The 23098-nt window shown below is 45.6% G+C and overlaps 1 protein-coding gene across 1 annotated transcript in view; it reads right to left on the bottom strand.

Annotated features, from left to right (window-relative positions):
- Positions 1-20040, bottom strand: part of LOC308105654 (ras-related protein Ral-B) — a 45055-nt gene extending 25015 nt beyond the window's left edge. Inside the window, exon 1 of the mRNA XM_080456515.1 lies at positions 19895-20040. The gene's annotated coding sequence lies outside the window, so the exon portion shown is untranslated. The remainder of the gene's footprint in view (positions 1-19894) is intronic.
- Between the last annotated feature and the right edge of the window lie 3058 nt (positions 20041-23098).

The following is a 23098-nucleotide window of genomic DNA, read 5'->3' as shown; positions in this document are numbered from 1 at the left end:
TCTCTGTGTCTCTCTGTCTCTCTCTCTCTGTCTCTCTCTCTGTGTCTCTCTGTCTCTCTCTCTCTCTGTCTCTCTCTCTCTCTGTGTCTCTCTCTCTGTGTCTCTCTCTGTGTCTCTCTGTCTCTCTCTCTCTCTCTGTGTCTCTCTCTCTCTGTCTCTCTCTCTGTCTCTCTCTCTGTCTCTCTCTCTGTGTCTCTCTCTCTCTGTGTCTCTCTCTCTGTGTCTCTCTCTGTGTCTCTCTGTCTCTCTCTCTCTCTCTCTCTGTCTCTCTCTCTATGTCTCTCTCTCTGTGTCTCTCTGTCTCTCTCTCTCTGTCTCTCTCTCTGTGTCTCTCTGTCTCTCTCTCTCTCTGTCTCTCTCTCTCTGTGTCTCTCTCTCTGTCTCTCTCTCTGTGTCTCTCTGTCTCAAGAATACAAGAACCGCTGGTCCGCGAAAGAAATGGGGGCGAGTGTGTTTTGGGGCGAGCCTTCCGGTTACCCTCAAAACCTTTTATTTCAAGGGCCCCCTATATTCCTTTCCATTCATTCCATTCTGTACAGTCTCAGTGGTTACACAAAGCAGACATTTGATATCTATCTCAGTATCTAAACGGAACCAACCTATAATAAAGAAACAACACTGTGACGTTGCATTAGAAAGGCTAATCTACAGACTAATCTAAAAGTCTTCTCTCTCTGTGAACCATCATTGTTGATGTGTTGTGCTGTTCTAAACTAACCCTAATCACATCATAAACATACCGCGCATACGTAGAATGTGTACGTACGCCGTTAGAGAACGTGTGGTATGTATGATGCAAACACTCATGTGTTTCATGTAGGAGCTCGTTCCTGTGGGCCAACTCCCTTCTGTTGGCTAGGTGGGAGGGGGGAGGGGCTAATAGTTACACCTTGTTGCAGTGCATGCTGGGACATGTAGTGAAAGTAGCAGTAGAGCTCAGAGGGAAACGAAACAACAAGAGAAGCTAATAACGGTAAAAACAAACAAACGAGTCCCAAACTGCTCCTAAAAGTTAGGATGGGTAAATGCAGAGAGCAAATGCACACAATTAAACCCCAAAACAACAACTAAAAGGGACACAATTATTATTATTTATTATTATTGTTATTTTATATTACGTCTTGTCAGAGTCCCTGGTGAGAGTGAGAGTGAAGCAGAGCTGCAGGACTCAAGAGGATTGAGTTCAAAGGGATTGATGTTCAACTAAACAAGGTTCATTTGCAACGGTATTCTTATGTACTTCACAACCGCTTATTTTCCCCTTTCCTCTTCCTCCTAGTCATTGTTTTAGGTGACAGGTCAATGAGGTCATAACCAGGTCAATGAGGTCATAACCAGGTCAATGAGGTCATAACCAGCCTATAGTCTCATGTGGCCAGACTGCTGCCTCCCACAATGTTCAAAATGTTCTCCTCAGGAAGAATCTTGAGTTACGGGGGAAGCTGGGCTTTCCCTGCTTTGATGAATAGACTGTCAGAGAGGGAGATGCCTGTAGGAGGGGGTTCTTCTCCTGTTGTAATGGCCATGATGTTTTTACAGGACAGACGGTGAAGACCCCGTCTTCTCTCCAACATCTCCCTCCGACTCTCATATAATAATGATATATATAATCAGTCTTATACGGAGCAGCAGCCTTTTCAAAGTCCATAAAAAAAAGTCTCTATATCAGTCTCTCTTTATCCTTCCTGACCGCCCGACCACTTCCACTGCAAACATCATTAGCAGATGGTTTTCTGACTCCCACTGCCATTACATAGTGATCTAACACATTACATTACATTACATAACACATTACATAGTGATCTAACACATTACATAGTGATCTAACACATTACATAGTGATCTAACACATTACATAGTGATCTAACACATTACCAGACACCGGGTCAGTGAGGGAAGAGGAGGCTTAATAAAAAAACTAAATGCTGACACAAGCCAAAGTGCATTAAAGTTCCTCTTTGATAGGGTTAGGGTTAGGGTTAGTGGCCAACCTGGATAGATCCAAAAGATGGATTAAGCCTCTGGTATGAAGACTCTCATTAAAGCCCCGACCAATATATCGCCCATTATTTGACTACAGCCATTATCCGTTATCGGCAATTATGCAGCTGATGTTTCCCAATGTGTTGGCCTGACGTGGCCAGTGAATAAAACATCTACTGATGCACAAACTTGGACACATCATCATCAGTGTTGTTTCCTGGAGTCACTGGGTGTTAAGGGTCTTACAACAGACCCTCCTCCAGGCGACCCGACCGAGGCTGATGAGACCCCGGCCTGTGTCCAAGTGACATGCTACTGCCCCACTGTGTGTCCAAGTGACATGCTACTGCCCCGCTGTGTGTCCTAGTGACATGCTACTGCCCCACTGTGTGTCCAAGTGACATGCTACTGCCCCCACTGTGTGTCCAAGTGACATGCTACTGCCCCGCTGTGTGTCCTAGTGACATGCTACTGCCCCACTGTGTGTCCAAGTGACATGCTACTGCCCCACTGTGTGTCCAAGTGACATGCTACTGCCCCACTGTGTGTCCAAGTGACATGCTACTGCCCCACTGTGTGTCCAAGTGACATGCTACTGCCCCACTGTGTGTCCAAGTGACATGCTACTGCCCCGCTGTGTGTCCTAGTGACATGCTACTGCCCCACTGTGTGTCCAAGTGACATGCTACTGCCCCGCTGTGTGTCCTAGTGACATGCTACTGCCCCACTGTGTGTCCAAGTGACATGCTACTGCCCCACTGTGTGTCCAAGTGACATGCTACTGCCCCGCTGTGTGTCCTAGTGACATGCTACTGCCCCACTGTGTGTCCAAGTGACATGCTGCTGCCCCACTGTGTGTCCAAGTGACATGCTACTGCCCCACTGTGTGTCCAAGTGACATGCTACTGCCCCTCTGTGTGTCCAAGTGACATGCTACTGCCCCTCTGTGTGTCCTAGTGACATGCTACTGCCCCTCTGTGTGTCCTAGTGACATGCTACTGCCCCACTGTGTGTCCTAGTGACATGCTACTGCCCCACTGTGTGTCCATGGTCTCTTTGCCCCGCTCCCCTCAGGCAGGAGGTTGCGGTCACCAAAGACTGTGAAGGCACGACACTCACACAGCTTTTTCCCCACGGCCATCCGGCTACTGAATGCTGCTGGTCCCCCCCCCCCCCCCCCCTGACCTTACCTGACCTCAGAGACTGTCCTAACTGAACACTTGATCTTTTTGGCACTTTTTGGCACTTCTCATATTTATTTTTATTTATTACTTGTTGTTGCACTATGATGTGGTTTGCACTGTCTTGTCCTGTCTTGCACCAGTCCTGTTGTAAACTGCGCTCCACTGCATCAAACCAAATTCCTAACATGTCTACATGTCATGGCAATAAAGTCTTCTGATTCTGATTCTGATGCTACTGCCCCCTCTGTGTGTCCAAGTGACATGCTACTGCCCCCTCTGTGTGTCCAAGTGACATGCTACTGCCCCCTCTGTGTGTCCAAGTGACATGCTACTGCCCCACTGTGTGTCCAAGTGACATGCTACTGCCCCCTCTGTGTGTCCAAGTGACATGCTACTGCCCCCTCTGTGTGTCCAAGTGACATGCTACTGCCCCACTGTGTGTCCTAGTGACATGCTACTGCCCCCCTGTGTGTCCAAGTGACATGCTACTGCCCCACTGTGTGTCCAAGTGACATGCTACTGCCCCACTGTGTGTCCTAGTGACATGCTACTGCCCCCACTGTGTGTCCAAGTGACATGCTACTGCCCCACTGTGTGTCCAAGTGACATGCTACTGCCCCACTGTGTGTCCTAGTGACATGCTACTGCCCCACTGTGTGTCCAAGTGACATGCTACTGCCCCACTGTGTGTCCTAGTGACATGCTACTGCCCCACTGTGTGTCCAAGTGACATGCTACTGCCCCACTGTGTGTCCTAGTGACATGCTACTGCCCCACTGTGTGTCCTAGTGACATGCTACTGCCCCACTGTGTGTCCAAGTGACATGCTACTGCCCCACTGTGTGTCCAAGTGACATGCTACTGCCCCACTGTGTGTCCTAGTGACATGCTACTGCCCCACTGTGTGTCCAAGTGACATGCTACTGCCCCACTGTGTGTCCTAGTGACATGCTACTGCCCCACTGTGTGTCCAAGTGACATGCTACTGCCCCACTGTGTGTCCAAGTGACATGCTACTGCCCCACTGTGTGTCCTAGTGACATGCTACTGCCCCACTGTGTGTCCAAGTGACATGCTACTGCCCCACTGTGTGTCCAAGTGACATGCTACTGCCCCACTGTGTGTCCTAGTGACATGCTACTGCCCCACTGTGTGTCCAAGTGACATGCTACTGCCCCACTGTGTGTCCTAGTGACATGCTACTGCCCCACTGTGTGTCCAAGTGACATGCTACTGCCCCACTGTGTGTCCTAGTGACATGCTACTGCCCCACTGTGTGTCCAAGTGACATGCTACTGCCCCCACTGTGTGTCCAAGTGACATGCTACTGCCCCACTGTGTGTCCTAGTGACATGCTACTGCCCCACTGTGTGTCCAAGTGACATGCTACTGCCCCACTGTGTGTCCAAGTGACATGCTACTGCCCCACTGTGTGTCCTAGTGACATGCTACTGCCCCACTGTGTGTCCTAGTGACATGCTACTGCCCCGCTGTGTGTCCTAGTGACATGCTACTGCCCCACTGTGTGTCCAAGTGACATGCTGCTGCCCCACTGTGTGTCCAAGTGACATGCTACTGCCCCACTGTGTGTCCAAGTGACATGCTACTGCCCCTCTGTGTGTCCAAGTGACATGCTACTGCCCCACTGTGTGTCCAAGTGACATGCTACTGCCCCACTGTGTGTCCTAGTGACATGCTACTGCCCCACTGTGTGTCCATGGTCTCTTTGCCCCGCTCCCCTCAGGCAGGAGGTTGCGGTCACCAAAGACTGTGAAGGCACGACACTCACACAGCTTTTTCCCCACGGCCATCCGGCTACTGAATGCTGCTGGTCCCCCCCCCCCCCCCCCCCTGACCTTACCTGACCTCAGAGACTGTCCTAACTGAACACTTGATCTTTTTGGCACTTTTTGGCACTTCTCATATTTATTTTTATTTATTACTTGTTGTTGCACTATGATGTGGTTTGCACTGTCTTGTCCTGTCTTGCACCAGTCCTGTTGTAAACTGCGCTCCACTGCATCAAACCAAATTCCTAACATGTCTACATGTCATGGCAATAAAGTCTTCTGATTCTGATTCTGATGCTACTGCCCCCTCTGTGTGTCCAAGTGACATGCTACTGCCCCCTCTGTGTGTCCAAGTGACATGCTACTGCCCCCTCTGTGTGTCCAAGTGACATGCTACTGCCCCACTGTGTGTCCAAGTGACATGCTACTGCCCCCTCTGTGTGTCCAAGTGACATGCTACTGCCCCCTCTGTGTGTCCAAGTGACATGCTACTGCCCCACTGTGTGTCCTAGTGACATGCTACTGCCCCCCTGTGTGTCCAAGTGACATGCTACTGCCCCACTGTGTGTCCAAGTGACATGCTACTGCCCCACTGTGTGTCCTAGTGACATGCTACTGCCCCACTGTGTGTCCAAGTGACATGCTACTGCCCCACTGTGTGTCCTAGTGACATGCTACTGCCCCCACTGTGTGTCCTAGTGACATGCTACTGCCCCCACTGTGTGTCCAAGTGACATGCTACTGCCCCACTGTGTGTCCAAGTGACATGCTACTGCCCCACTGTGTGTCCTAGTGACATGCTACTGCCCCACTGTGTGTCCAAGTGACATGCTACTGCCCCACTGTGTGTCCTAGTGACATGCTACTGCCCCACTGTGTGTCCAAGTGACATGCTACTGCCCCACTGTGTGTCCTAGTGACATGCTACTGCCCCACTGTGTGTCCTAGTGACATGCTACTGCCCCACTGTGTGTCCAAGTGACATGCTACTGCCCCACTGTGTGTCCAAGTGACATGCTACTGCCCCACTGTGTGTCCTAGTGACATGCTACTGCCCCACTGTGTGTCCAAGTGACATGCTACTGCCCCACTGTGTGTCCTAGTGACATGCTACTGCCCCACTGTGTGTCCAAGTGACATGCTACTGCCCCACTGTGTGTCCAAGTGACATGCTACTGCCCCACTGTGTGTCCTAGTGACATGCTACTGCCCCACTGTGTGTCCAAGTGACATGCTACTGCCCCACTGTGTGTCCAAGTGACATGCTACTGCCCCACTGTGTGTCCTAGTGACATGCTACTGCCCCACTGTGTGTCCAAGTGACATGCTACTGCCCCACTGTGTGTCCTAGTGACATGCTACTGCCCCACTGTGTGTCCAAGTGACATGCTACTGCCCCACTGTGTGTCCTAGTGACATGCTACTGCCCCACTGTGTGTCCAAGTGACATGCTACTGCCCCCACTGTGTGTCCAAGTGACATGCTACTGCCCCACTGTGTGTCCTAGTGACATGCTACTGCCCCACTGTGTGTCCAAGTGACATGCTACTGCCCCACTGTGTGTCCTAGTGACATGCTACTGCCCCACTGTGTGTCCAAGTGACATGCTACTGCCCCACTGTGTGTCCAAGTGACATGCTACTGCCCCACTGTGTGTCCAAGTGACATGCTACTGCCCCCACTGTGTGTCCAAGTGACATGCTACTGCCCCACTGTGTGTCCTAGTGACATGCTACTGCCCCACTGTGTGTCCAAGTGACATGCTACTGCCCCCACTGTGTGTCCTAGTGACATGCTACTGCCCCACTGTGTGTCCTAGTGACATGCTACTGCCCCACTGTGTGTCCAAGTGACATGCTACTGCCCCACTGTGTGTCCAAGTGACATGCTACTGCCCCACTGTGTGTCCAAGTGACATGCTACTGCCCCCACTGTGTGTCCTAGTGACATGCTACTGCCCCACTGTGTGTCCAAGTGACATGCTACTGCCCCACTGTGTGTCCAAGTGACATGCTACTGCCCCCACTGTGTGTCCTAGTGACATGCTACTGCCCCCACTGTGTGTCCAAGTGACATGCTACTGCCCCACTGTGTGTCCTAGTGACATGCTACTGCCCCACTGTGTGTCCAAGTGACATGCTACTGCCCCACTGTGTGTCCAAGTGACATGCTACTGCCCCACTGTGTGTCCAAGTGACATGCTACTGCCCCACTGTGTGTCCAAGTGACATGCTACTGCCCCACTGTGTGTCCTAGTGACATGCTACTGCCCCACTGTGTGTCCTAGTGACATGCTACTGCCCCACTGTGTGTCCAAGTGACATGCTACTGCCCCACTGTGTGTCCTAGTGACATGCTACTGCCCCACTGTGTGTCCAAGTGACATGCTACTGCCCCCACTGTGTGTCCAAGTGACATGCTACTGCCCCACTGTGTGTCCAAGTGACATGCTACTGCCCCACTGTGTGTCCAAGTGACATGCTACTGCCCCACTGTGTGTCCAAGTGACATGCTACTGCCCCACTGTGTGTCCAAGTGACATGCTACTGCCCCACTGTGTGTCCAAGTGACATGCTACTGCCCCGCTGTGTGTCCTAGTGACATGCTACTGCCCCACTGTGTGTCCAAGTGACATGCTACTGCCCCGCTGTGTGTCCTAGTGACATGCTACTGCCCCACTGTGTGTCCAAGTGACATGCTACTGCCCCACTGTGTGTCCAAGTGACATGCTACTGCCCCGCTGTGTGTCCTAGTGACATGCTACTGCCCCACTGTGTGTCCAAGTGACATGCTGCTGCCCCACTGTGTGTCCAAGTGACATGCTACTGCCCCACTGTGTGTCCAAGTGACATGCTACTGCCCCTCTGTGTGTCCAAGTGACATGCTACTGCCCCTCTGTGTGTCCTAGTGACATGCTACTGCCCCTCTGTGTGTCCTAGTGACATGCTACTGCCCCACTGTGTGTCCTAGTGACATGCTACTGCCCCACTGTGTGTCCATGGTCTCTTTGCCCCGCTCCCCTCAGGCAGGAGGTTGCGGTCACCAAAGACTGTGAAGGCACGACACTCACACAGCTTTTTCCCCACGGCCATCCGGCTACTGAATGCTGCTGGTCCCCCCCCCCCCCCCCCCTGACCTTACCTGACCTCAGAGACTGTCCTAACTGAACACTTGATCTTTTTGGCACTTTTTGGCACTTCTCATATTTATTTTTATTTATTACTTGTTGTTGCACTATGATGTGGTTTGCACTGTCTTGTCCTGTCTTGCACCAGTCCTGTTGTAAACTGCGCTCCACTGCATCAAACCAAATTCCTAACATGTCTACATGTCATGGCAATAAAGTCTTCTGATTCTGATTCTGATGCTACTGCCCCCTCTGTGTGTCCAAGTGACATGCTACTGCCCCCTCTGTGTGTCCAAGTGACATGCTACTGCCCCCTCTGTGTGTCCAAGTGACATGCTACTGCCCCACTGTGTGTCCAAGTGACATGCTACTGCCCCCTCTGTGTGTCCAAGTGACATGCTACTGCCCCCTCTGTGTGTCCAAGTGACATGCTACTGCCCCACTGTGTGTCCTAGTGACATGCTACTGCCCCCCTGTGTGTCCAAGTGACATGCTACTGCCCCACTGTGTGTCCAAGTGACATGCTACTGCCCCACTGTGTGTCCTAGTGACATGCTACTGCCCCCACTGTGTGTCCAAGTGACATGCTACTGCCCCACTGTGTGTCCAAGTGACATGCTACTGCCCCACTGTGTGTCCTAGTGACATGCTACTGCCCCACTGTGTGTCCAAGTGACATGCTACTGCCCCACTGTGTGTCCTAGTGACATGCTACTGCCCCACTGTGTGTCCAAGTGACATGCTACTGCCCCACTGTGTGTCCTAGTGACATGCTACTGCCCCACTGTGTGTCCTAGTGACATGCTACTGCCCCACTGTGTGTCCAAGTGACATGCTACTGCCCCACTGTGTGTCCAAGTGACATGCTACTGCCCCACTGTGTGTCCTAGTGACATGCTACTGCCCCACTGTGTGTCCAAGTGACATGCTACTGCCCCACTGTGTGTCCTAGTGACATGCTACTGCCCCACTGTGTGTCCAAGTGACATGCTACTGCCCCACTGTGTGTCCAAGTGACATGCTACTGCCCCACTGTGTGTCCTAGTGACATGCTACTGCCCCACTGTGTGTCCAAGTGACATGCTACTGCCCCACTGTGTGTCCAAGTGACATGCTACTGCCCCACTGTGTGTCCTAGTGACATGCTACTGCCCCACTGTGTGTCCAAGTGACATGCTACTGCCCCACTGTGTGTCCTAGTGACATGCTACTGCCCCACTGTGTGTCCAAGTGACATGCTACTGCCCCACTGTGTGTCCTAGTGACATGCTACTGCCCCACTGTGTGTCCAAGTGACATGCTACTGCCCCCACTGTGTGTCCAAGTGACATGCTACTGCCCCACTGTGTGTCCTAGTGACATGCTACTGCCCCACTGTGTGTCCAAGTGACATGCTACTGCCCCACTGTGTGTCCAAGTGACATGCTACTGCCCCACTGTGTGTCCTAGTGACATGCTACTGCCCCACTGTGTGTCCTAGTGACATGCTACTGCCCCGCTGTGTGTCCTAGTGACATGCTACTGCCCCACTGTGTGTCCAAGTGACATGCTGCTGCCCCACTGTGTGTCCAAGTGACATGCTACTGCCCCACTGTGTGTCCAAGTGACATGCTACTGCCCCTCTGTGTGTCCAAGTGACATGCTACTGCCCCACTGTGTGTCCAAGTGACATGCTACTGCCCCACTGTGTGTCCTAGTGACATGCTACTGCCCCACTGTGTGTCCATGGTCTCTTTGCCCCGCTCCCCTCAGGCAGGAGGTTGCGGTCACCAAAGACTGTGAAGGCACGACACTCACACAGCTTTTTCCCCACGGCCATCCGGCTACTGAATGCTGCTGGTCCCCCCCCCCCCCCCCCCTGACCTTACCTGACCTCAGAGACTGTCCTAACTGAACACTTGATCTTTTTGGCACTTTTTGGCACTTCTCATATTTATTTTTATTTATTACTTGTTGTTGCACTATGATGTGGTTTGCACTGTCTTGTCCTGTCTTGCACCAGTCCTGTTGTAAACTGCGCTCCACTGCATCAAACCAAATTCCTAACATGTCTACATGTCATGGCAATAAAGTCTTCTGATTCTGATTCTGATGCTACTGCCCCCTCTGTGTGTCCAAGTGACATGCTACTGCCCCCTCTGTGTGTCCAAGTGACATGCTACTGCCCCCTCTGTGTGTCCAAGTGACATGCTACTGCCCCACTGTGTGTCCAAGTGACATGCTACTGCCCCCTCTGTGTGTCCAAGTGACATGCTACTGCCCCCTCTGTGTGTCCAAGTGACATGCTACTGCCCCACTGTGTGTCCTAGTGACATGCTACTGCCCCCCTGTGTGTCCAAGTGACATGCTACTGCCCCACTGTGTGTCCAAGTGACATGCTACTGCCCCACTGTGTGTCCTAGTGACATGCTACTGCCCCACTGTGTGTCCAAGTGACATGCTACTGCCCCACTGTGTGTCCTAGTGACATGCTACTGCCCCCACTGTGTGTCCTAGTGACATGCTACTGCCCCCACTGTGTGTCCAAGTGACATGCTACTGCCCCACTGTGTGTCCAAGTGACATGCTACTGCCCCACTGTGTGTCCTAGTGACATGCTACTGCCCCACTGTGTGTCCAAGTGACATGCTACTGCCCCACTGTGTGTCCTAGTGACATGCTACTGCCCCACTGTGTGTCCAAGTGACATGCTACTGCCCCACTGTGTGTCCTAGTGACATGCTACTGCCCCACTGTGTGTCCTAGTGACATGCTACTGCCCCACTGTGTGTCCAAGTGACATGCTACTGCCCCACTGTGTGTCCAAGTGACATGCTACTGCCCCACTGTGTGTCCTAGTGACATGCTACTGCCCCACTGTGTGTCCAAGTGACATGCTACTGCCCCACTGTGTGTCCTAGTGACATGCTACTGCCCCACTGTGTGTCCAAGTGACATGCTACTGCCCCACTGTGTGTCCAAGTGACATGCTACTGCCCCACTGTGTGTCCTAGTGACATGCTACTGCCCCACTGTGTGTCCAAGTGACATGCTACTGCCCCACTGTGTGTCCAAGTGACATGCTACTGCCCCACTGTGTGTCCTAGTGACATGCTACTGCCCCACTGTGTGTCCAAGTGACATGCTACTGCCCCACTGTGTGTCCTAGTGACATGCTACTGCCCCACTGTGTGTCCAAGTGACATGCTACTGCCCCACTGTGTGTCCTAGTGACATGCTACTGCCCCACTGTGTGTCCAAGTGACATGCTACTGCCCCCACTGTGTGTCCAAGTGACATGCTACTGCCCCACTGTGTGTCCTAGTGACATGCTACTGCCCCACTGTGTGTCCAAGTGACATGCTACTGCCCCACTGTGTGTCCTAGTGACATGCTACTGCCCCACTGTGTGTCCAAGTGACATGCTACTGCCCCACTGTGTGTCCAAGTGACATGCTACTGCCCCACTGTGTGTCCAAGTGACATGCTACTGCCCCCACTGTGTGTCCAAGTGACATGCTACTGCCCCACTGTGTGTCCTAGTGACATGCTACTGCCCCACTGTGTGTCCAAGTGACATGCTACTGCCCCCACTGTGTGTCCTAGTGACATGCTACTGCCCCACTGTGTGTCCTAGTGACATGCTACTGCCCCACTGTGTGTCCAAGTGACATGCTACTGCCCCACTGTGTGTCCAAGTGACATGCTACTGCCCCACTGTGTGTCCAAGTGACATGCTACTGCCCCCACTGTGTGTCCTAGTGACATGCTACTGCCCCACTGTGTGTCCAAGTGACATGCTACTGCCCCACTGTGTGTCCAAGTGACATGCTACTGCCCCCACTGTGTGTCCTAGTGACATGCTACTGCCCCCACTGTGTGTCCAAGTGACATGCTACTGCCCCACTGTGTGTCCTAGTGACATGCTACTGCCCCACTGTGTGTCCAAGTGACATGCTACTGCCCCACTGTGTGTCCAAGTGACATGCTACTGCCCCACTGTGTGTCCAAGTGACATGCTACTGCCCCACTGTGTGTCCAAGTGACATGCTACTGCCCCACTGTGTGTCCTAGTGACATGCTACTGCCCCACTGTGTGTCCTAGTGACATGCTACTGCCCCACTGTGTGTCCAAGTGACATGCTACTGCCCCACTGTGTGTCCTAGTGACATGCTACTGCCCCACTGTGTGTCCAAGTGACATGCTACTGCCCCCACTGTGTGTCCTAGTGACATGCTACTGCCCCCACGGTCTCCTGGGGGCTTAGAGACAGTGTGGAAGGTGAGCTGTTACCAGCGGGTGTTGGCGACGCGAACAGCGTTTTCCTAGCAACTTGCAGGTGAGGGGGCGGGGGCCGGGTGGGGAGAGCGCACAGAGGTCACGGCTGTGTTGTTGACGGACAACAGATGCACGCTTATGAGAAACAACACAAACTAGAAAAAGTGCTCCTCGGAGCACAGGTCTCCGCCAGGTCAGGTAAGTTATTGTGGGCCAGCAATGTTCAGAATTTGCCAGTAGGGATGGAATATAAAAAAATCGTATGGAACCATCTTGATCACATGACTATAGAGATAATGTGTGCTGATTTGCGTGACATTTGGATAAAATCTGAAGGCTTAATCTCAAAATATGTATTTTACATAAGTTGGCCTCCTGGTGGCGCTATAAAAGGCTAATGTGAAAAATGCAGGGTAGATGTTTTTCCTTGGCCTCTAGGGAGTATGCGTGCAAAGTTTCACGCAGATCGGTGCAGTTACAGTTAAAAACGCAATTTGGCCTTTTATAGCGCCACCATGAGGCTGATTTGAACATTTTCAAGTGGCATTTCCTCCTCTGCATAGTGGGAATGTGTGTGTGAAATTTCACGGAAATCGCAAGCTGCGTTCATGATTTGAGGCATTTAGTTCAAAATGGAGCAATCCTGCAAACTTTGGAAGCCAACCTTAGCCAATCAGGATGGAATATGGAAAATCAGACAGATTCGTATTGATCACATGACTATAGAGATACTGTGTAATGATTTGCGTGATGTTTGGATAAAATCTGTAGGAGTAATATAAAAAAATGGATTTTGCACAAATCGGCCTCTGAAAAATGTGGCATCCAGTTTCGCAGCGGCCGGGCCAACGGTGCCGGAGATTAGCCGCTCGCAGACAGATGGACACACGGACACACGGACACACGGACGGACGGACGGACGGGGGGTAAAACATACTCTCTCGCCATGCCTTTCGGCCTGGCGGAGACAATAAAACCTGGCGAAACAGTTGCGTGCATTAGTGCAAGATGAGGATAAAGGAAACATTCAGTCTAAATGTACAGTTTGATAATTCACAACTACTACTATTACTTTTGTATTTGAAACTTTACATTTCTCTAAATATTATAAACTTTCAGGACAGCCTAAGTACAAATATCATTTATGAAAAGGCTCCTATAGGCTACAGTGAAGTCGGACTGAATGACTGAAACGTTTTTTTTTTAACTCTCTTGGTGTTTAGTTGTAGGGATTATGTGGCACATGTATCTGTTATGAAAAATAAATTGTATCATGAGTGAAACCATAAACCTACGTAGGCCTACATCTAAATGAGTCATATTTAGTTTTCCATACAAATTACAAATTCCTTACATTACAAATTCTTATAAGCTATATATTTCTGGGATGCATAGTAGCTGAAACCCTTGATTTAGAGAAGAAGGGATTTGAGGTGGTTGGATCCATGCAGATAAACATGCAGGTGATCTTTGGAAAGAGGAAAGGGAATTGTGCACCAGATGGCCTGTTCTCAGGACCTCTCTCCACCTGTGATGACATCACTTTGACTATGGCTTTAAGCGGAGTAGAGCTTTAAGGGGAGTAGAGCTTTAAGGGGAGTAGAGCTTTAAGGGGAGTAGAGCTTTAAGGGGAGTAGAGCTTTAAGGGGAGTAGAGCTTTAAGGGAGTAGAGAGCGAGCTGCCTCTTACAACCAAACTGTTGCTCTTGTTGTTACAAAGTTATTACAATGTGGCGAGTGCTAACATAGTTAACACACACACACACACACACACACACACACACACACACACACACACACACACACACACACACACACACACACACACACACACACACACACACACACACACACACACACACACACACACACACACACACACACACACACACACCTCTAGTACATGAAAAGTGACTGAGCAACGGTTAAAATAAATAAATCAAACTATGTCAAAGTTTTTCACTTTGAAGCATAATAATCTTAGCACTAAATATCGTAAACTTATTCAGTCAGACTACAGACAGACAGACAGACAGACAGACAGACAGACAGACAGTCAGACTACAGACAGACAGACAGACAGACAGACAGACAGACAGACAGACAGACAGACAGTTGAAAGTCTATGAAATAATGATGACATAAGCATAATTCCTTCATGAGCAATCGCCTTTTGAAATCAAGGTTATCACAGAAATCAAGGTTATCACAACAACTTTATCACAACAATAACAGGCCCAAGTGTGTTTAACTCAAATATGCATGGCTATAGATTCTAAATGTATTTTAAACAGAGCAGGTTCTAGCTTTAGGCCTCACAGCATAGTGATCATTATCTTGTCACCAAAACGTGAAGTGAGGATCTGATAGGGAGAATTCCTTCCGCCAAGACGCACACATGCCAGGAATGGTGGCAGAGAAACCATGAGTCAACTCACTAGTACACAACTCAACAGAAACCACAACAAACACGTCTCCCAAAACAAGTTCCATTTGTGCTAGAATCAGCGATCTGTTCATGAGATTAAAGGGATAGTTCACCCAAAAAAATGACTTATTTTCTATAAATTACACACTCCCCATGAAGCACTGAATTCATGGAGATTTTTTTGTATTTGTCGCATTCCTAAGCAAATATTGAGCTTGTAGATCTGCTATTTTATTTTTTAAATCTTGAACATTTTTGCAAATCTTTTAATATATATATGTTTAAAGCGAACATTTGTAACTCAAATATTTGCTTATGGAGGGTCCCTGGAACAACATATTTTCCGATGGGGGTCCGCGGCCAAATACATCTAAAAATGTTTTCTAAATCCTAACAGTATGTTGCTATATCAGTGGTGCTCCAACCTTTCCATGTCAAGGACCACCAAAATGATATATATTTGGCCGCGGACCCCCATCTCAAAATATGTTGTTCCAGGGACCCCCAGAAGCACAGAGCGGAGTTAAAAATGATCGCTTTATAAACACAAAAAAATCTAATAATGTTTAATAATGTCTAATAATGTTTAATCATGTTTAATAATGTTTAATCATGTTTAATAATGTCTAATAATGTTTAATAATGTCTAATAATGTTTAATAATGTCAAACACTGAATACAGACACATATAATTAGGCCTTAATAACAACACAAAGGATGTGGAGCAATGCTCTGTAACATTATCAGATCTACAATGCTCTGTAACTTTATCAGATCTACAATGCTCTGTAACATTATCAGATCTACAATGCTCTGTAACATTATCAGATCTACAATGCTCTGTAACATTATCAGATCTACAATGCTCTGTAACATTATCAGATCTACAATGCTCTGTAACATTATCAGATCTACAATGCTCTGTAACATTATCAGATCTACAATGCTCTGTAACATTATCAGATCTACAATGCTCTGTAACATTATCAGATCTACAATGCTCTGTAACATGATCCTCTCTGTCAGGTGGAAACCTCACATGTTCCAAAACTGATACTTTTCAGGATTCAAATTCAAAAACATCAAAAGTATCAGATCTACAAGCTGGAAACGCGTCGCTTCACGGCGCGTTTCGAGCTTGTAGATCTGCTACTTTTGATGCTTTTGTGTGACGCTGTAGTAATGATCAAGTGGGGCGTTCATTTAGGAAATAATACAAAAATATGGAGATAAGAGGTTTTTGCCTGACAGCCAATATAACAGCTAGTCTAGTATCATGAAACTACGGGAGGATCGGATGATATAAAATAGCAAAGCTATTGTTAATGCCCTTTTTTTAGGTTGTCTGAAAGTAGGTCTTTCTCCCCCTGAGGCTCATTCATCTGATGATGTTTTTATTTCTCACTTTCCTCTAATGGCATTCAGACAGAACAGACACTTCACTGGCCACCATGCTGATTACATGGAAAACTCCCTCCCAGTTCAATACACTCTATACTACACACACACACACACACACACACACACACACACACACACACACACACACACACACACACACACACACACACACACACACACACACACACACACACACACACACACACACACACACACACACACACACACACACACACACACACACACACACACACAGAACTCCTAAACTAATATCCAGCGTAGAGGTTGTTATTTATATATTATATTATAGAGGTTGTTATTTATATATTATATTATAGAGGTTGTTATTTCAAAGAAGTCACAGACAGACCAAACACATGATGCCTCATAACCGCTGAGCAAGGCATCACAACACATGTGGGCTTTATTACCCTCCTATAGGTTTATACATGGTTACTTATTACCCTCCTATAGGTTTATATATGGTTACTTATTACCCTCCTATAGGGTTATATATGGTTACTTATTACCCTCCTATAGGTTTATACATGGTTACTTATTACCCTCCTATAGGTTTATACATGGTTACTTATTACCCTCCTATAGGTTTATACATACTTAGTAAATACTACAAAGTAAGAGAAAGTTAAAGTGGTTATAAGTGTGTCTGTGGGTTTTTACAAATATTGAATCAATGAACAGTATGAATGAGTTTGTGACTATAAGTAATAACTATAACTATAAGTAATAACTATAACTATAACTATAACTATAACTATAAGTAATAACTATAACTATAACTAGAACTAGAACTAGAACCCATTACAGGTTATTGTTTTGTTTTGGACACAACGGGGGGTTAACTTTCCACTCCACAGCAGGGGTGGAAAAAGTACTCAAATGTTTTACTTAAGTAAAAGTATCAATACTGCAGAAATACTTTGTTACAAGTAAAAGTCCGGAATTCAAAATTTACTTGAGTAAAAGTACAAAAGTATTGGTATCAAAATATACTTACAGTACAAAAGTAAAAGTACTCATTATGCATAATGTCCCAATTCACAAGTTTTCAAATGTATGAAAACCTTTTGAAAATAGCAGATCTACAAGCTCACAATGCGTCGCATCGCGACTCAAAAACAAATTTCAACTGGTGTCGGGCTGCTATAGCGTCTCCATTAGATGGCAGTTCCCCCACCTGAGGGTTAGGGTTAGGGTTACCCTACCCTAACCCTAACCCCACCTGAGCTATAATAAGTGGCACAATAACCTATTTCCACATCAATACATAACCAGCCTGTATGTGTGTGTGTGTGTGTGTGTGTGTGTGTGTGTGTGTGTGTGTGTGTGTGTGTGTGTGTGTGTGTGTGTGTGTGTGTGTATGCGTGCGTGTGTGTGTGTGCGGGTGTGTGTGCGAGAGAGAGAGAGAGAGAGAGAGAGAGAGGAAAACAGCGTGATGTTGTGTGGAAACTAAGAGCTTTGTGCTGACAGGTGACATTGCACTCAAGGCACAATAATGAGCAACCTTGGGTGTGTCACCTCAGGGGAACCGTGTACACTGTTATAGAGCAGAACAACTGATCATTCATTCATTCTACTGTTATAGAGCAGAACAACTGATCATTCATTCATTCTACTGTTATAGAGCAGAACAACTGATCATTCATTCATTCTGCTGTTATAGAGCAACACCTGATCAGTCATTCATTTTGCTGTTATAGAGCAACAACTGATCATTCATTCATTCTACTGTTATAGAGCAGAACAACTGATCATTCATTCATTCTGCTGTTATAGAGCAGAACAACTGATCATTCATTCATTCTACTGTTATAGAGCAGAACACCTGATCATTCATTCATTCTGCTGTTATAGAGCAACAACTGATCATTCATTCATTCTGCTGTTATAGAGCAACAACTGATCATTCATTCATTCTACTGTTATAGAGCAGAACAACTGATCATTCATTCATTCTGCTGTTATAGAGCAACAACTGATCATTCATTCATTCTGCTGTTATAGAGCAACAACTGATCATTCATTCATTCTGCTGTTATAGAGCAGAACAACTGATCATTCATTCATTCTACTGTTATAGAGCAACAACGGATCATTCATTCATTCTACTGTTATAGAGCAGAACACCTGATCATTCATTCATTCTGCTGTTATAGAGCAACAACTGATCATTCATTCATTCTACTGTTATAGAGCAGAACACCTGATCATTCATTCATTCTGCTGTTATAGAGCAACAACTGATCATTCATTCATTCTACTGTTATAGAGCAACAACTGATCATTCATTCATTCTACTGTTATAGAGCAACAACTGATCATTCATTCATTCTACTGTTATAGAGCAACACCTGATCATTCATTCATTCTGCTGTTATAGAGCAACAACTGATCATTCATTCATTCTGCTGTTATAGAGCAACAACTGATCATTCATTCATTCTGCTGGGAGAAACAATATGAGTAGTTTGGTCAAATAATAATAATATAATACTAATGATCCATATGATGGCATGAAACCACCATCTGTACATGTATGACACATACATGTACAGGTATGACACATACATGTACATGTATGACACATACATGTACAGGTATGACACATACATGTTGGCCTGGTTTCAGACTCAGTATAGCCTGTGGCATCATGGATAGTTTAACCCATTAAGACCGGGAACGCGTCTTTGTCATTTTAGATTTTATTTGGCTATTCAAAAATAGCAGATCTACAAGCTCGTAGCGCTGCTATTTTTGAAGAATCGTGAAAATGTGTGCAAATCTTTGAATATATAGGCAATATATTCTTTAAAGCAAACATTGGGGGGGGGGGGTCCACGGGGGTCCACGGTCAAATACATATCATTTTGGGTGGTCCTTGAAAAAGTTTGAGAACCACTGATATTATTAAAGCAACATACGTTTTTTCAGAAAACTGAAGACATTCTTAGAATCCCCCAGAAGTGAAGATTTGAGTACAAAATGTTACAAGTATTCAAAGATTAGCACAAGTTTTCACAATATTTCCAAAATAGCCCAAATAAATCTATAAATGATACACAGATGTGTTCCCGGTCTTAATAGATTAATTAACACAGAGCAGATCACGAGAGAATACTCAGTGTGTGTGTGTGTGTGTGTGTGTGTGTGTGTGTGTGTGTGTGTGTGTGTGTGTGTGTGTGTGTGTGTGTGTCCATTTGAATCTCAAGAGAGAGAGAGAGAGAGAGAGAGTAGGCTACATTGTGTCCACTACACCAGAGCACACATTAACAACATTAACTTAGCCACCAAATGACCACAAAAAGTCACATTTTGAAGAGAGAGGGATATTGATATTGATATCAATATCCATGCTGCTGATCCTCTAGGCTGTATGCATGAAGACAGACACCAACTAGAACGCCTATATACAAGCATCTAACATGGATTATTAGACGTTTTTCCACCATCCAGGCGAGGATAACCATCTAAATTCACACCACAATGGATGAAATACTAAATCATAATGGATAATAATAATAATAATAATAGGTGGACTATTAGATCTGATCCAGGCAGCAGTGGTTGCTCGTCCTTTCCCTTGAATGAAGAGCTTTGCTACAGTGTAGCAGAGCCTGGTTATGAAGAGCAGCAGTTATTACACAGTTATTACACAGTTATTACACAGTTATTACACATTAATATGCTGTTTATTACAACTTACCCTGTGTCTGTCCCCTGGATGGATGCTATCTGGATGGCAGCATTTAATGTGGCTGTAGGTAGCAACTATAGACAGACAGGCTGCAACACAGACAGACAGGCTTGCAGACAGACAGACAGGCTGCAACAAAAACCCCACCTTCCTTCTCCCTCTCCTTCCGGACGTGCAGAATATCAGTGTTGCCAGGTTTTGAGAGAGAGATATAAGCAGCCCAGGTCTAGGGGGAAAAAAGCCCAAAAGAAGCAACTATTTATTAGGCCATTATGAGCACTTTAAACCTATACTGTATACATTGAAAACAACCGATCTACAAGCTCACAACGCGAGCTTGTAGATCTGCTATTTAAAAATATATATATCTTGAAATAAAATGTGGAATATATTTGGAAGATTTTTTTAAACATTCTAACACAAATCTAGAACGCGGGGCTCCCTGGCACAACATATTTTCAGATGAGGTTTAGCGACAAATACATAATTAAGTTAATTTGGGGGTCCATGAGTCATGACATGAAAATGTTTGAGAACTAAAATAATCGTCTTCTTTTTTTTATTGGAAGCTCAAGACCAAATAAACCACTACGCTTTAGAAAGCCCAAACAACACTATCAATAACTATCGATCTTTACTAGCAACTTTACAGAAAAACAAGCCCAAAGTCGCTTATAACAAGCGGACCTGGCAACGCTGACGTGCAGATCTGCTGCAGAACAGAGCACCTACCTCCCATAGCCCGGAGGGACTACAACGCTGTGATTGGCTAGTCCATTGTTGGACAGCAACCATTCAGCCACTGGCATCATTTTCTTTATTATTATTATTAGTTATTGATAAATGTACTACATACTACATAAGCCTACATTGAAAAATATACACATCCATTTTATGGTATAATTGGGTGTGAAGCTGAAGCTCATAGATAGATAGATAGATCATAAAATGTTTTGGCTATTAGACATTAATCAATCTCGAGTTAATGTTTGGAGTTGAAAGGAATGTATTTTTTCACTATTATTATATATTTTTTAAATCTGTTGTAAAATGAATAAAAAAACGTCTAAACAAATGAATAATAATATTTGTCCATTATATTATATTATATATATATTAATTATATTATATTAAATATATATTATATTATATATATATTATATTATATATATATTATATTATATTAAATATTATATTATATTAAATATATATTATATATTATATTATATATATATTATATTATATTGAGAACGTTTCCACCCGGCGTCAGCGGGTGCCTTACTTCCAACTAGCCAATCAGAGTGCCGCAATCCATCCGGGCGATGGGATCTAGAAACTCCCGAGGATCAGACAGGATATGACGTCAGAACACTCACCATTCAAATACCTCTATATATCTATGTCAAACTTCCTCCTGCTCTAAATAAATCACCCTCATAATAATGTTTATGGTTATTTCTGTGTTTATGGTTACATTGTTATGAAGACAACCAGATGAGGAGTTATTTAATTCAATTACATTCTGATTGGTGTTTTTCTGGGTACCTGTGGTATAAGTGGATGTCCACTAGGTGGCGCCAGGTGACCGAGTGAAGCTTCTGAACGACAAAAAACTGGTGGAAAAAGTACTCACATTTTGTACTTAAGTAGAAATATCAATATTGCAATGTAGAAATACTCTGTTACAAGTAAATGTCTGGAATTACAAATTTGAAAAAGTGTGCAAAAGTATTGGTATCAAAATATTCTTAAAGTACAAAAGTAAAAGTACTCCTTATCCAGAATGTCCCATTTCACATGTTTTCAAATGTATAACATGTCTAAAAATATTTAGAACATTTGAAAATAGCCGAAATGTATATAGGGCTGAAGTACTAGTAACTAAAGTTTTCAAATAATTGTAGTGGAGTAAAAGTACAATATTTGCCTCTGAGATGTAGTGGAGTAGAAGTAAAAGTATTGAAAATTGGAAATACTCCAGTAAAGTAAAAATATATACCACAGCTGAACGATGCATTTAAGTGGCCTTTCCATCTTCACCTGGCTGAGATATCAATCAGTATTTACATGCATTTCCTTTGTGCTTTTTAAGTAGCAAAAGTAATCGAATAGGTTTGTTTTTTTTAATATGTTTTTACAATTCAATGTCGACCCGAAGGAGCAGATTTATTTTGTAATGTTTAGAAGAATCAGATAATTGTCTATTCCATACACACAAATAAAAGAATCAACAAATGGTTGTCACTAACGCTAGTCTGTAGGTAAGGGAGGTAAAAAAACATGTCAGATAGTCAATAAAGTGTTCAATATGCCACTAAGTCAGCATAATAATACAATAAATGGACATGGATGTATTCCTAGTTGTCATAGCTGCACCGCAGTGAGGATGAAACCAACAGTTAATGTATCAGACATATAGGACAAGTCTATAATGTCACCGGTGGTGTAAAGTAACTAAGTACATGTACTCAAGTACTGTACTTAGTTACTTTACAGTACAAAGTACAATTTTAGAGCCTCAAAATTCTACTTCAGTACAGTACTTGAGTAAATGTACTTAGTTACTTTCCACCATTGGTTGCCACTGACATTGTACCGTCCTACTTCACCCATTCAACATTCCCAGAGCCTACATGAGCCTGTAGGAGTACTATGTACTTGTACTACTACTACTACTACTATGTAGTACTAGAGTACTATGCAGCAACAAAGATCACCCTCCACACCCAGCTTCCTGTCCCAGAACATGGTCAATTAAAGCACAGCACAGCAGCCATATTGGAAAGAAATTGGGCCTCTTCCTTACTTCCTTCACAGGTGTTACCAATGATACTAATGAAGGCTCTGTTCCATTCTGGTTGTTACAATGATACTAATGAAGGCTCTGTTCCATTCTGGTTGTTACAATGACACTAATGAAGGCTCTGTTCCATTCTGGTTGTTACAATGATACTAATGAAGGCTCTGTTCCATTCTGGTTGTTACAATGACACTAATGAAGGCTCTGTTCCATTGTGGTTGTTACAATGACACTAATGAAGGCTCTGTTCCATTCTGGTTGTTACAATGATACTAATGAAGGCTCTGTTCCATTCTGGTTGTTACAATGATACTAATGAAGGCTCTGTTCCATTCTGGTTGTTACAATGACACTAATGAAGGCTCTGTTCCATTCTGGTTGTTACAATGATACTAATGAAGGCTCTGTTCCAT

Source organism: Gymnoscopelus braueri (assembly GCF_963280865.1).
Source record: "Gymnoscopelus braueri genome assembly, chromosome: 18".
Taxonomy (NCBI): Eukaryota; Metazoa; Chordata; class Actinopteri; order Myctophiformes; family Myctophidae; genus Gymnoscopelus; species Gymnoscopelus braueri.
Note: the sequence above shows the minus strand (reverse complement) of the source record. Positions and strands in the feature narration are given on the sequence as shown.